At 40.2% G+C, this 14,840-nt stretch overlaps 1 protein-coding gene and 1 non-coding gene across 2 annotated transcripts in view; one reads left to right on the forward strand and one right to left on the reverse strand.

Annotated features, from left to right (window-relative positions):
- The window catches only part of CACNB4 (calcium voltage-gated channel auxiliary subunit beta 4), a 216,626-nt gene that overhangs the window by 72,785 nt on the left and 129,001 nt on the right, over positions 1–14,840 (forward strand). The window lies entirely within an intron of this gene.
- LOC111739287 lies at positions 12,994–13,112 on the reverse strand. The gene has a single exon (XR_002780190.1). It is a non-coding gene; the product is annotated as a 5S ribosomal RNA (ribosomal RNA).

The following is a 14,840-nucleotide window of genomic DNA, read 5'->3' on the forward strand; positions in this document are numbered from 1 at the left end:
TTTTTATTATGGTTCACTTGAGGCAGAAAAATGAAGTGAGATTCTCTAAAACATGGTGCTCATACAGAAGTAGGGTGGAGAAGAGGGAAAAACTGCTGGGAAAAAAGTGAAGTTTTTACTGCAGCGTATCACCTTTCTTTTGGAGAGGAGGTCAGCATATAATAAACACATCAGGAGCTATTTTGTAAAATGGGGCTAAGTTATGAGAATGGCTGCAGAGATTTTTTAAAAAAAATCTGGACAATAAAGCAAATGGTACAGGTGAATGTCTTTAAATTATAGGAAGGAAATGTCAGTATCAGGCAGAACTTCATATTTTATGTGGGCCCTGGAGATTGAAATTCATTTACACAGAAGTGGAATGCGTATTTTGTGTTATGTTCACTGATAAGGTGTGTTTTAAAAATTTGGAATAATTGGTGCTTTCAAGAAACTTTCCACTCATTAATTTAAATAGAGACTTTCTGCGACACAAAATACAAACACTAATTTATTTCAAATAGGAGTGCTATTGACATTAACCTCTTTACTGTCCATAACTAAAAATGCTTCTTCCGTTTACCGGAAGAAGCATTTTTAGTTATAGACATGTCGAGTTTGCAGTGTCTGGTGATGAGTCGTGTGTCATCACCAGCACCACATAGAATGGCAGCAAGCTCATTTTGATGCTGCTATAATTTATTTGATAAGAATAATAATAGCCATAGCACACATTTGAATCCTACTTTATAGTATGTGATTACATTTAATTTTCACAGCAGCCCTGTGTGGTGTAAGTTATACATTGTTAATTATATTTGATAGATGACAGATAGATGAACAAACCAAGGCTCAGAGAGGTTAACTTGCCCAAGGCCACAACTAGTTAGTTGCATAAGTTGCATATTTGATCGTGGAAGAATTCTTATTAAAATTAATTAGATCTCATTAATAAACATTTTGCTCTAGGGAAGTATCTGCAAAATCTTCCACTGCAGAAATTTACAGTATAGTCATTGTATAACCTTGGTAGCATTCCTTGTATGTATGTGTAAAGAAAAAGCCAAGCAGACATCTTTGATTTCTATTAGCTCCATATTATTTAATATTTAAAAAAAATCATCTTCCTGAAAAAAATCATATTCCTAATTTGCTGAATAAAATAGTGCCATCATGGTTGTTTCGTTTTGATTTTTGATTTTTTTAAGTAAGAGATAGAGGGGTGAGGGAGGAACCCCCCTCCCCCCAAAAACCTTCACTGTAAAAACATTGCTACATTGCAAATCAAGCAGTTGTGAGACTCTGAAAGTTTTGTTTAAAAAGATTCTTGGTACTTGCAAATAGTGAAGGGGCAGGCACGTCTGTGATCACGTCTGCAGCAAGCAAGGGAAGGAAGACAGCCACAGCCCTCTAGCAGTGGCGCATGGTTCGTGAAGGCTTTGGTGTGCCACAGACCGCTCCTTGGAGAGCTGGTCATTGTCAGCATCTTTGCCTGGCAGAGTGGCCGAAGACAATTTTTGAAACTACCTCTCACAAATTTCCCTTGTATCTTTTACATTGCCATCTCACTTGATTTGAAAAGCTCTCACTGACCCTTTTGACTCACATTCTCCTCAGCAGCCCATCAGAATCACATTTCCCACATTCCTTCCCTGAAATCTTGGCTCGAGGTCAACTTCATCCTCCCAAAATGTTTGTACCGGGTACAGCTCATTTTTTTTTTTTTTTTTTTAACTGAATGGACATTGCCTTTTCTGATGATAGTTTTGTCAGGAACATATATGTTTCATCTCCCCTAGCTGGGTGTAAACTTTAGGAGGGCAGGAGCTGGGTCTCATGCCCCATTCTGGCTACCCACTTTCCTACCTCCCCTCGGCACCCAGCCCTGGGCCAGGCCCAGTGTGCTGAGAAGCAGTGGCTGTGGATTAAGAACCTGTACTCTGGGCCCGATTTCCTGGGTTTTCATCTTGGCTGCTAGTTACCGACCATGACCTTTAGCATCCTGCCCTCTTAATCTGTAAAATGGAAATCATAGCAGTACCTATCTCATAGGTACTGCTGGATTATTGGTGTTGAAAAGATTTAGTGAGATTCGGTACCTGATAGAAGCCTTAGCTATTGTTATTCTTCAGTAACTATCTGTAGGTGAGAGGCTGGAGGCCTGTGAAGAGGCCTCTGGGACAGTGAGAGTGGAAGAGCTGGCTCAGGGCCCCATGTACCTTTCTCCATACTCTGCCTGGAGGCCACAGGCACCAGTCCCTACAGCAGCTTAGGCTCCTTTACCAGCACATGTGCTCACTATGAGTGGAGGGTAGATGCAGACTGCCGTTCTGAAGTGGAGTGGACAGGATTTGATGCTTGTCGGGTGGATGTAGAGGAAGTACATGTGGAGTTATGGATTTCTTCCAGCTTGGACAACGAGGTCCACAGTGACACACTGTTCACTGAGAAAGGGATCCAAGAGTGGAACTGGCTAGAGGGGCAAGTAATGAGTTCAGTTATAGACATGTCGAGTTTGCAGTGTCTGGGATGCATCCAGATGGAGCCACCCAGTAGTAATGACAACAGATAACTTTACTGAAAGAATATCAAGTCCTGTCACCATTCCAAGCCCTTCACTGGTTCTAATCCACTTAGTCTCACAACCACCCAGTGAAGAAGATTGATGGGAAAACCAGGTGCAGAGTGGTTAAGTCATTTGTGTAAGGCCACACTGCTAATAAGGGATGGTGCACAGATTGGGAGCAGGCGGTCCGGTCTCAGAGCGCCCATGTTTAGCCCCACTCTGTGCAGACTCTGTTACTGCGGTTTTAGAGGGAGGTGGGTCTGGCCATGTGGATGTGGTGGAGCCACGGTAATGATGCTCCTGCTCTAAGAGAGACTGCAGAGTGAGGTGGGTGTTGGATGAAAGAAACTCATTTGCTGGTGTAAGTGAACATCATCATGGAAGATATAGGTTCAACATAAGGTATGACTAGGAGCAAAGGTCAAGTAAGTAGATAAAACTTTCTATGGATCGAATTTTTGTGTCCCCATTCCCCAAGTCTATATGTTGAAGTCTTAATCCCCAATGCGAAAGTATTTGAAGGTGTAGCCTTTGGGAAGTAATTAGGCCATGAAGATGGAGCCCTTATGATGGGATTAGTCCCTTTATTAGTAGAGACTGGAGAGAGATTTCTCTCAGCCGTGTGAGGATACAGCAGGAAGGTGGCTGTGTGTGTAAGCCAGGAAGAAGGTCGTAACCAGAACCGGACCATGCTGGCACCGTGATTCTGACTTTCGGCCTTCAGAACTATGAGAAATAAATGCTATGTTTTAAGCCACCGGGTTTGTGATATTTTGTCATAGCAGCCCAAGCTGACTAATACAATACTCTTAAAATCTCTAAGAAAAGGTTATGGGCTTGATTTGACACAACACTTATGTCGCCCATTTCAGTCAACAAGATTTGTTTAAATTGCTTTCAAATTCCATAAATTAACATTCTTGTGAGATGAGTAGGTAGTGTTACTATTGAGAGTACAAGGAAGAAATGAATATGGGAATAGAAAGCTAGTTGGATGCTCCCCGCCAAGCATTTATTTCACGAAGCACCACTGAAAGAGGGTTTAGGTTGCAAAGTACTAGTTATGTCCTGGAGTTGGGTTAATAATTTTCAATTAACTTTTAGGTAGCATGGCCTGGTACCTAAACAAAATGAAGTGGCTGCTAATGATTTATTTTGTACACTACCCGCGGCCTTAATTATACCAAGAGGTTTAATGCTCTCAGCTCTGGTTTAATGTTCCCAGCAGAATCACAACTACCTCAGGAGCCTTGGAAAACTGCACACGTAGGTCCTACCCCTGCGGATTTTGGTTCAGTAAATTAGGATGGGGGTAGAGGAGCAGACCAGGGCTTTTTCTTTTTTTTTTTAATAAATAGGTATGCTTTTTGTCAAGATGATGGAATGACATAGTATTTATTTCCTTTTCATACCACAATCTCATTCAAATGATTTCCTCGAAAGATATAAGACCAAAAAAAAAAAAAAAAAAAAAATCCATAACCGAGCTGGCAAACAGGAAAGGATACAATCACTTTTAAAAAAATTTTGAGCCTTTTCTGGAAGATACCAGTAGATGAGATCGGATTTAAAGAGAGTAGAAAACGCAAAAGGATCTGGCCTGACTTGCTTGAAGTGAATGCTGTTGTTCTTCATGCTGGAGCTGAGAAGAAACGCCATGGCGCCATCTAATGGATATCAGGGGTAAGCCTCGGAGTGGTTGATTATCAGAGTAATTAATTAAAAGATACCCTCCCTGTTCCCACCTGCTTCCTCGTGCTGAGCAGCTGGTGGCAGCGTTTGTCACCACGCGAAAGCTGCAAGAACAGTTCTTTAAATAAAAGTCGGGCTCTCTTGTGGTGAGAGTTCCCAGCATTGGCACTGAGGTGAGAGAGAAAAGCAGAAGGTAATTTTGGACTTTGAAGTGAGTGAGGCTAAACACACTTGTCCTACTTTGTTGATGGTGGTGGTGGTGGTGGGTTGGTCACTTGCTTATGACCCTGCACACACACACACACACACACACACACACACACACACACACACACACACGACTGCCAGTCGGTCTGTCTGCCCACTTATGTGCTGATTCTCACAGATTCAACTAGACAGTGCTGAATTCAGGGAAGAGGCCACCTGTACAAATAGACCTTCTGGAGTATGTGTTGAATAAAACAACATCCTGATCCAGATTTGGCATGAGTAGCCATTTATTAGCCAAAATCATTGTCGATTCGCCTAAATGGATCACTCAGTGCTCTCTTTGCCTATTTGTAGAGGAGAGGTCAAACAGCAAGGATAACAAGCACGGTTGATATTGGTACGGTCCCCAATCATTTTCACATCTGCGATCTGAGCCTTATAATAACTCTGTGGGGTATTAGTACTTTTATTTCCACTTTACCAATAAGGCAGCTGAAGGTCAGAGAAATTAAAGGACTTATTCAAGTTTATACAGGTAGTATGTGGCAGAGTTAGGATACAAAACTAGTTTTGGGGACGTCAGATTATGTTCCCTTTCCACTTACCACATAGTTTCTAACTTAATTTCAACTACTTGTTAAACATTTGTTTCCAGAAGATAGAACTGACTTGGAGATCTTCGGGTGGCTTTTGTCATACATGCGAACGTAATAGACTAATAGAGTTGCAAAATATTAAGACATATTCTCAGATGATGTCTGCTATGTAAGTGAGATGGTAGTAGTGAAAAAGATGGCTTAATTGATTAAAAAGGGGTTAATTTAGGGATTTGATTGTCTATTAGTTTTCTGAAGCTGCCATAACAAATTACCACAAATTGGTGCCATAAATCGATAGATATTTATTTTCCCATAGTTCTGAAGGACAGAAGTTCAAAATCAAGGAGTCAGCAGGGTCATCTCCCTCTGAAGACTCTAGGGGAGGTACCTTTCCTTGCTGATTCCTGATTCTGGGGGCGGTTGTCATTCTTTGACTTCTTGGCTTGGGGCTATCTCGCTCCAATTTCTGCTTCCCTCTTCATGTCACCTTCTCCTCAGTGTCTTTGTGTCTTCCCCTCTTCTCTCTCTTCTAAGGGTACTTGTCATTGGATTTGGGGCCTACCCGGATAATCTAGGGTGATCTTATCTCAGTATTCATAACTTAATTGCATCAGCAAAGACCCCTTTTCCAAGTAAGGCCACACCTAAAGGGTCCAAGGATCTGCATATGGACATATCTTTTTTGGGGGTACAGCATTCATCCCACCACAGAGTGTAAGTATTTTACTAATTTTTTTTTTTCACAGTGAAATAAAAAACCACCGGCCCTTATACCCTGTGATGTGTATTTATACAACCATCAGCACACCTCATCTTTAGGGACTAGATCTGTGTTATTTTTCCTTAAACACCAACAGGTAAGAGCTGTTAGTTGGAAAACCAGAGCTTTTCTTGAGCCTTTCCTGTGCCTGTGTGACGACATTTCCTACGACTTAGTCTCGCCCTCCTTTTCTTTAGCTTCCTAAGCAAGATATTTGGATTTTCAGTTTTGGAAACTGCTATTCAGAAGAGAGGCAATCAAGCAAAAGAAAATCCGAAAACTGGTCTGTGGTTTCTGTATGCTTTAGCAGTGGAAAGGAGTGGCAGGTTTACTCAGCTCCAGATGGGAAAGAAAGATAAAACTCTTAGGAAGGGAGTGGGTACTGGGCTATTTATTTGAGTCACTCACATTCTTCAGTTTGCAGATGGAAAACACAGAAAGCCAGAAGGCTTATATAAGGTCACTTGGCAAGTTGTAGGCTGACCCAGCATTAATGGTTGGAGTTTCTGAGTTCTCTGCTCCAATCCCCTGAATTATAGTGCATCTCAAGGGTTCTTACTCCATTAATCTTTGGTTGTCCTGGAAATACACGAGGGTCTTGACACTCACAGTCAAATGAACACAAAGGGGAAAGTTAAGCTTTGAATTGGTTGTGTTTGAGCCTCATTCAGTAAATGTATAGAAAACGAATGCTGTGATTATATTGTGCAGGCTCTCTAAGCTGGCTAGTGGGATGATGTCAACAAGCAAATGGATTTTTAAAAAATTCTATCCTAATATCTACCATTGGCAATGCCTTTCTTGAATCCAACTAAATTGTCTGTAGGATTACCATGGCTGGAGTCATTGTTTATATGGTGATATGAGAAAAACAACAACAAAACAGAAGACAGCCTGTCTTCTTAATAAGGACTTGCTCCAGCTATTCATCTAAGAGCAGACTTTTCCCTTTGCAGACTTTGAACTGCTTTGAACTTTTTTGCAAGGTCAGCCCTCCAAGACTTCAGTAGAATCAAAGCTATTTGGGAAGCTGTAGTAAATGTTTAAGTAAACTGGGCCAAAGAAAACTTTGCTTCATCTCAGGAGCAATTGATAGCTCTAACAGGTACTGGTAGGTTGTGTTACAACATAAGGCCTGGGTGCCAGGCATTATCGTCAGGTTCCCAGGACTTCTAAATGACAAACAGACTTTCATGAAGCATGTCTGTTTGTGGTGTTACGTTTTGAATCGTTTTATCTATAAATTTAGTGCCTTACTTTTTTGCAAATGCTTATCAAATTTAATGTACTAAAGCTCTCTTTTGTGGTAGTCACATAATTTAACAACCCATAAATCTTACACTCAAAAAGTTTACATATGATATCTTTTTCATTTGACCTCATAACTGCGTTGGCCTTGTGGTTCATTGCCACTGCCTGGGGGAGTTTTCAAGGTACATTTTTTTTACTTTTGTCATCTAAAGTTACTTAAAAACACTCTTGGTGTGTATCTAAGGGGATAGTCATGTTGGTAGTTATGTTGGCATTTAAGCTTGCCAACTCAGTGGGCCAGTAATAACTTGGAGTATGTCTTGTTCAAAATAAACTTCTGAAAGCTTAAAAACCAAAGTTTCTACAAATTTAGCAAATTCCCAATTTGATCTGCATATGGGCCTCAAGTGTGTTTTCTAATTTTGCTTAGACACAAAGTCACTGTAAGAATCTGCAAGGCTAGTAGAAATCAGTGGACTAAAATGAACCTGGCCTCAGTGATGGTATCTGCTAGATGTAGGCTAGGCAGGCAATAATGTTTGCTTGAGGAACCCAAGAGACATGCTACAGAAAAGAGACCCTTTTCCAGATTGCAGGTAGAAAAATTTAAACCTTTTTGGCACATTAGACTGATTTTCTTGAAATGTGTTCCTTTGGGTTAATTCATTTCACCTTTAAAAGTGGCCCATGCTACTTTGTTCAGAGAAGTAGCCTCTGGAAGTACCCTACTTTTCTGACTCCTTACCTGGCACCTCATGTAACTTGTTCGCCTCCCCCGGCCTACAGATTTCTCACTGCTGTGTTGTTTCATCCTTGCTTTGTCACTTTTGCCCTATGCTCCTTCTAGTCTAACTCAACTTTCATTGGCTCCCATGAATATCATCTCTCCTGGGCCCCAGGTATTTAGTTCCTGTCCCTGGGCCTGGGCTTCCTGGGTCAAACAAAAATAGTATCTACAAATTACTTTGTCTCAAAGAGTGTTTCTAGATATAGTTAGTGATCAAAAATGTGTTAAGAAAACATGGTTCAACATCTCTGACCCTGACCTTACCCAAGATGTTTTCTTGTCCTTTCTTCCCACACCTACCAAAAAAAAAAAAAAAAAAAAAAAAAAGGCACCAGAGTCGAGAACCTCGTGAGATACACTCAATTTCAGCCTTGTCAGTGGGTGTGAGGAAAACAATAATACTGAATTTGGAAGCCTATAAAAGTGTCATTTTGACAGTACTGAGAACTGAAGTTTTCTGTTTGTAGTACTTACAAAACCATTTGCAATTTAGGAAGTAGAATATTTCCAAAGCTTCTTTAGTGACATGGCTTGACCTTGATTTTACAGGAGTAAAGGTCAATTAAAAGATGTGAAATGTTCAGCTTGCATTGACTAAGTGCTCACAGGATCAACTCTTTCTTGGGGTGACAGGATGGGTCCCAGTTCGAATAAAGGAAGAAATGGTGCTAAGAGTTACATGTTTTGATTGACACAGTGGCTAGGGCCTGGTTGGTGCCTTCCCAGACACTTAAATTTGCTCCCGAAGGGGTTAGTTTGATTTCACACCTGTCAAGAACTATCATAGTGACACGGGAAACAGCTATGCTGTTTACAGAAAAGGCTGGAACTTTGTGTTGGTAAGTAAAAGCCCTCCAGAGTTGGTATCCACTTAGTGGCTCCTGCCAACGGTTATCGTATTTCTTTTCCTTCCATCATTATGTACTTAACAACCTCCCAAAGCTATAGTTGCCCTTACATTTCATTCTTAATTACTTGAAAGATAAACTAATAATACAGGGAGCAAATGCACACTGTTATTAATTAAAATCCCCAGGAATTTAGGGCAAACTGAAGAGAAGAGTGCTTTTTTAAAAATAGTAAGCATAGCTGGCCACACTGCATAGAGAATCTTATAGCCACATATACCTATAGCTGTTACTCCTTGGGCCCCATGCCATGTCTTGGACCTTGGGCGCCTCTGATTTCAGCTGCAGCTGCGGTGGCCAATTCTCATGCATGAAGCCTGCTTACCTTCTTTCTTTTTGCCTCAGGGCTTTTACTTCTGAAGCCTCTGGAGTTTACTCAGTCTTTGCTAAAGCCTGTTCCAAATGCAAAAGAGTTAACACTCTCTCAACCAATGGGTCAGGAGAGTTGATGATAAATATGCTAACCTGTCATCCTCCAGAGAGGCAATTCAAAGGGCATATTACTGTTGCTCAGAAGTCCTCAGTGGGATTGAGGCCGTTACCTGAAAAGACAAATCGAGAATTCATTTTTCATTGGCTTTTCCTTCTTGGCTAGTTCACTGTCCTTTCTCCCTGAGATCACTTCCTAAAGTCCTTTATTTTAGGTTCCGCTGTGGGGGAAGCCACATTAAGACAACTGCCATTTGGAATGATCAAGAGATCATTAGAAATATCTCTTTCAGCATCTCTTTTTAACCCCTGTAGATAAAGTTTTGTTTTGTTTTTTTAATTTGGAAGCCAGAAAAATGGAAAAATGAAGAAAAGGATTATTTGTTTCTTAAGCTCATGCCAAAGAAAGACTTTCAGAAGCCTTGCATTCAGATGGTTATTATGGCTTCAGGAAGTTAGAGACACATCCTTCACGTCCCATTTTCAATTATGGGCATGGTATTTGGCACATTTTCAGAGTTTGGCACCTAATGGCCACTCCCAATTCCAAACCACATATGTAAGATTGTAAGATGAGAAAAGGAAAAATCATGTGGTCAATTCCTTTACCTGGAGACAAGGAAGGAATTAAATCCAGTTGTCTCTTTAGGGAACAACATGAAGAGATATTCCACAGTGAGTTTAACAACTGTGAAAGCCAATTTCTGGGAACACTGGTTCCCCAGGCCAGGCTCCATCTAATCTGAAATTTTGGTCTTAAATGTTACGGGTTGATAGCTAACTTGAGTCGCCGAAGTGGAACTCCTGTGCTCAGAGTCCTAATGCTAATCTGGAGCTGTGCTCCAAGTTAGAAGGTGATGAGCTGCCCAATTCCATTGTTTTGAGCAATAGCCAAGCCTTCTTTCTAAGAGATTCAGTAAATGCTATTTCGATGGGAGCATGTTAGAGATAAGCTGAGTTTCATCATGAGCAGGCTTCTATCAGATGTTTTCTAATGTAACCAAAGGTCGAAAGATAAATAGGATTTAGACATGCAGTTTTTGAAAGAACTTTAGTGTAATTTGTAATCCATATGTAATTCATTGTAAATGTATTCCCACTAAATTATGTCACTTTACATTGCTATACAATTAACCAACTCCCGACTGGAAAATAACATTCTAAGGTGACATTTTAAACAAATTATTAGCAAGATTGTAAATAGATTTGTCATTTTCTGAAACTAATTTTTGAAAATTCTCACATCTCTTATTCTGTGTCTCTGTACATGGTAATCTCTTTCTGATGCAGTCGACTTACTGCTCCTTTGTTCTCTTTGCTCGCTCCGTTGAAACTGTGGCTTCCTCAGGATCAGTGTCGTGACGTTCGTGTGTCAGAGAGTAAAAAGAATCACAGTGTGCTTCATGGAATTCCTTTACGGAGAATGAGGTTAATCCCATAATTTGTAGAACTCTTTCAACTATTAAAAAAAAATCAGAGAGCACGTTTTGTGTAACAGGTGTGGCAGTGGGTGTGGAGGACAAAGTGTGATAAGCGCTATGTTGTGGTGGCACCTGGACCTGGGAGACCCTGCAGCGAGAATATGTAATCTCTGACTGGAGAGGGCTGTGCTTCTACAAGGCTTCCAAGTCAGGAGATGCCTAAGCTAACTTTTGAATGAGAAAGTAAGGTTGACTATGAAGCAAAGATAGAAATAGGTTTATAGTTTATAATGGGGAGAGGCAAGCCTTGGGAAGGGTGGTGGTTTTTGAAAATGAATGGGTAACAGCCAGAAGAGAGACATGGGTTAGACTGACAGCAGAGAACAAATGAGGGCAGAGAAATTGGAATTCTGAGCATAGGTGAAGAGATCAACCTTAGAAGGAAGAAGGACACCTCTTCCACTGAAATGGAATGGAAGGAGGTCTAATTTGTGGGATAGAATTCCTGGGAAGAGGGAAGAGAGATAATCTGTTCATGGTAAAAGAAGAGGGATGAGGTAGGAGTTTCAGGTTGATGACAATTTGTGTGGACTGAGGAGAAAACCGATGATAGATACAGAAGGAGAGCTGGGCAGTTGTTGTGGGCTGAATGTTTGGGTCACACCCCTCCCCAATTAGTATGTCGAAGCCCTAATTCTCAGGGTGATGGTATTTGAAGGTGGGGCTTTTGGGAAGTAATTAGGTTTAGATGAGGTCATGATAGGATTAGTGCCTTTATAAGAGGAGTAAGAGACACCAGAGCTTGCTCTCTCCTCCATGTAAGCATATGCCAAGGAGGGCCTATGCATACCACGGAGAGGGCTCACACCAGACCCCAAATGTGCTGGTACCCTGATATTGGACTTCTCAGTCTCTAGAATAATTTTGATTTTTTAAAATCAGACTGTTTATCCACTCTGGTATAGGATAGAGGAGAAATTTTTAAGATTACACCAAGGTTTGGGTGAAGTGGACATAGTAATGGCTGATGTATTAGAAAAATTGGAGGTGTTTAAGATCTGGAGAGCTCATGGGGCCAGAAAGCAAGTGGACGTTAGTTAATGAGAGACAGTTAGAAGAATACATAGGAGAAGTCGTGTTGGGTAGGAGCCTGGTTTGTCCACCTCTTGCTGTTGTCCACTTTGACTTTTCTTTGAAAAAAAAAAAAAAATGATAACATTAATTTATAGCCAATGACTTGAAAAAAAGTTAAGATTTTACTTTGATTTCTAGATTAGTGTATCCTCCATCTAAAACTTAAGAGCTTTTAAAAAATTGTATTTTATTTGGTAATAAAAAGAGAATACAAAAATTATTTCATAGAGAATCAAATTTTCAAAAGGAGGGGTACAATTTCTAATGAATATATATGGAGACATTTTTCAGGCAAATTTATGCAGATATGTAAATCATCAAGAATGAACACTAGAAAATGTTACATAGTGACTGAGATACTGTCATTGGAAATGGAAATACACAAAAGGGAAGACGTTTAAATTGGTAGATCTCATCAAAATTATGATTCACTCTCCTTGTGCCTAGGTACTAAGTAATCTGAGTTAACAGCATTTATAATGGCACTAAATATAGAAAAATAAAAAAAATGAAGGGGAGGGAAAGTGCTAGCTTGATGATTTACAGTGACACACAGCTAAATGCCTAAGTGCGAACGTGTGACCTTGTGATTACACTTTTGCATATGTGTCCTGGTTTGTTAATTCCAATCACCAAGTTTGGTACACTTGTTAATGCTTTTATTCTTTCACTTAGTTCAAAACATCAACAAAGTCCCCGCCTCTTTTTTTTTTGAATGCATCACCACAGCTTATTATGCTCAGTGGCATCCAAGCTTTTCTGTCCTGAGGCTTTTTTGAGGATGAAGTCCATGGCAGAAACAATCCGAAGGCAGGCAGATAGCCCCTGGAGAGATGAACAGAAAGAAACACAATGTTCACTTCGCTTCTCTCTGAACTCAGCCAAGCCCAGAGATTGAAGCACTGGCTCTGAGCTGTAGTAGTAAACCATAAAGAATGTTCATTGCCATATAAATATTTAATTTTTGAAATTCAAATAGCGTATCCATCATTGTCAATTTATGCCGAGTGCACAAGGTGGTTGGCATGGTAATGCTGATACTTTGGAGAATTTATCTGCAGAACAAATAAAATAATTCATTTGGATTCATATTTTACCTAATTTTGAAAATCTGTCCCTTGCTTTTCTTTTGTTTTCTTTTCTTTTCTTTCCTTTCTTTTTCTTTTCTTTCTTTTTTTTTAGGCGAGGCAACCCTTGGTTGACCTCACAGATTGCAAGGACCTTGTCAGCTTACAATCCCATATTTTTTATTTTTTATGCCTACAGCACCTGGTTTTCCTAGGTGGTCTCCCATCCAAGTACTAACAGGGCCCGACCCTGCTTAGCTTCCGAGATCGGATGGAATCGGGCTTGTTCAGGGTGGCATGGCCGTAGACCCCTTGCTTTTCTTGTTGGAAAATTGGAGTGAGTTTTTCACTCTTGGATTTGTCAAGGACATAAGTTTACTCATTTCATTCTGACCTGACAGCATAAGTATTCATGCTCAGTACTTACTGATGTAAGTGCTTAGGTTGGTGCCCTCCTTCCTCTCTTCTTTCTAGAATGGCCCCTCTATGGTGGTAAGGGATGACCACTTTTAGTGCCTGAGAGGGAAAGAAACAATCTCTAAAAAAGTCTTTCAGACCTTCTCGTGCTGATGATTTATAACTGTTCAATTTGTAATCCCCAGTAGGAGATTAAGCTAAAGGTAGCACTCAGGTCCAGGCAATGCTACTTTTATGCTAGTCTGATTGGGCCCAGGCTACTCTTATGCTAGTTTATTCCAGCTGGATGGGATTTACCAGAGTTGATATGGGAGAAACTTTTCTAACATCAGATCTTCTTTTCCCCCTCACATTTTTCCCCATTATAGTGTTAGCTAACCTAGCTCTAGAGTGAGATGAGGGCATTTCTTAAGCCCAGGTTACGTCAGGTTGATAAGTATGCTAAGACATGTGACACCAATATCAGTAGTGATTAACTGTTCCAATACAATGCTTAGTAGTGTAATTGATGGCTTAGAGATGGGAGTGGGATTGGGTGTGAGTCCAAGGGTTAGCTGGGACTTCATATTTTGGTAAACATCACCATAAATCAGTAAGTGATATGAATACTTATCCTTGCCCATTCTGCCCGTAGAATACAGGCAGAAGCTCTCCTTGAGCTGGAAGAGGTGCATTTTGGAAATTCACACTAGATGCTTATCCTTCCTACTTTGTAAATACTGCCAATTGCTTGGTATATAAACAAAAGGTACATAAGTATTTAGATTACTTTCTTTTCATGTGAAACAAGATCATTCTTAGATGGGCAATGTTATGTCACCTGGTAAAAGTAGATCTCACAGGATGAATAAGTTGCTTTATGGATGTAAGGTCAGCACATAGAATAAAATGATAGTTTAGGATATAAGGGTCTTTGTCATATGTAAAGAATTGCATGCAGTCATTTGTTCACCTGACAAGTGTGATATTTAACTGTTGCAGTCTTAGCCCAGTGGTCTTCTTATTCAGTTGCCTACCAAAATGGCAGTGGGATTTTTAGAAAATATAGGTGGCAGACCTTCTACTCAGTTTAAGTTTCCAGAGTGTGAGAGTGTTGTAAAAAATCTCCTCAGGTGATTCTGATCTTCTGCCATTATCGAGAGCCATTGCCTCAGATGCCATCTTCATAAGACCTTATCCCAAGAGAGACAAGAACATCACAGTCTGTTATTCAGATGTGGAAACTACTCACTCAGAGATGGTAGATTTGCCATGCTTATGAAAAAATGCAGTATATATATTTTTTCACATATATATGTTCATTAGCAAAAAATGCAAAGTAAAGCAGCAGTGAGATGCCACATTTTGCATATTCAATGAACAGATTATAAAATTAGACCCTTAGGTTCCCCCTTGCCCCATTACTGGTGATAGGGCTAAGAATTAGAACTTCACATCAAACTGATAGGTATGTAAATTGGTAGAATCTTTCTGTACAACATTTGGCAATGTAATCAAGAGGCTTACAATGTTTATACATTTGACCCAAGAATATCTGGGAGTCTAGCCTAAGAATTGCAGACTAATAAAATTTTAGCATTATTTATAATGGGAACTGTACATTATATTTATATGCTGCAG

The sequence above is a fragment of the Pteropus vampyrus genome, unplaced genomic scaffold (genome assembly GCF_000151845.1).
Source record: "Pteropus vampyrus isolate Shadow unplaced genomic scaffold, Pvam_2.0 Scaffold2, whole genome shotgun sequence".
In the NCBI taxonomy this organism is placed as follows: domain Eukaryota; kingdom Metazoa; phylum Chordata; class Mammalia; order Chiroptera; family Pteropodidae; genus Pteropus; species Pteropus vampyrus.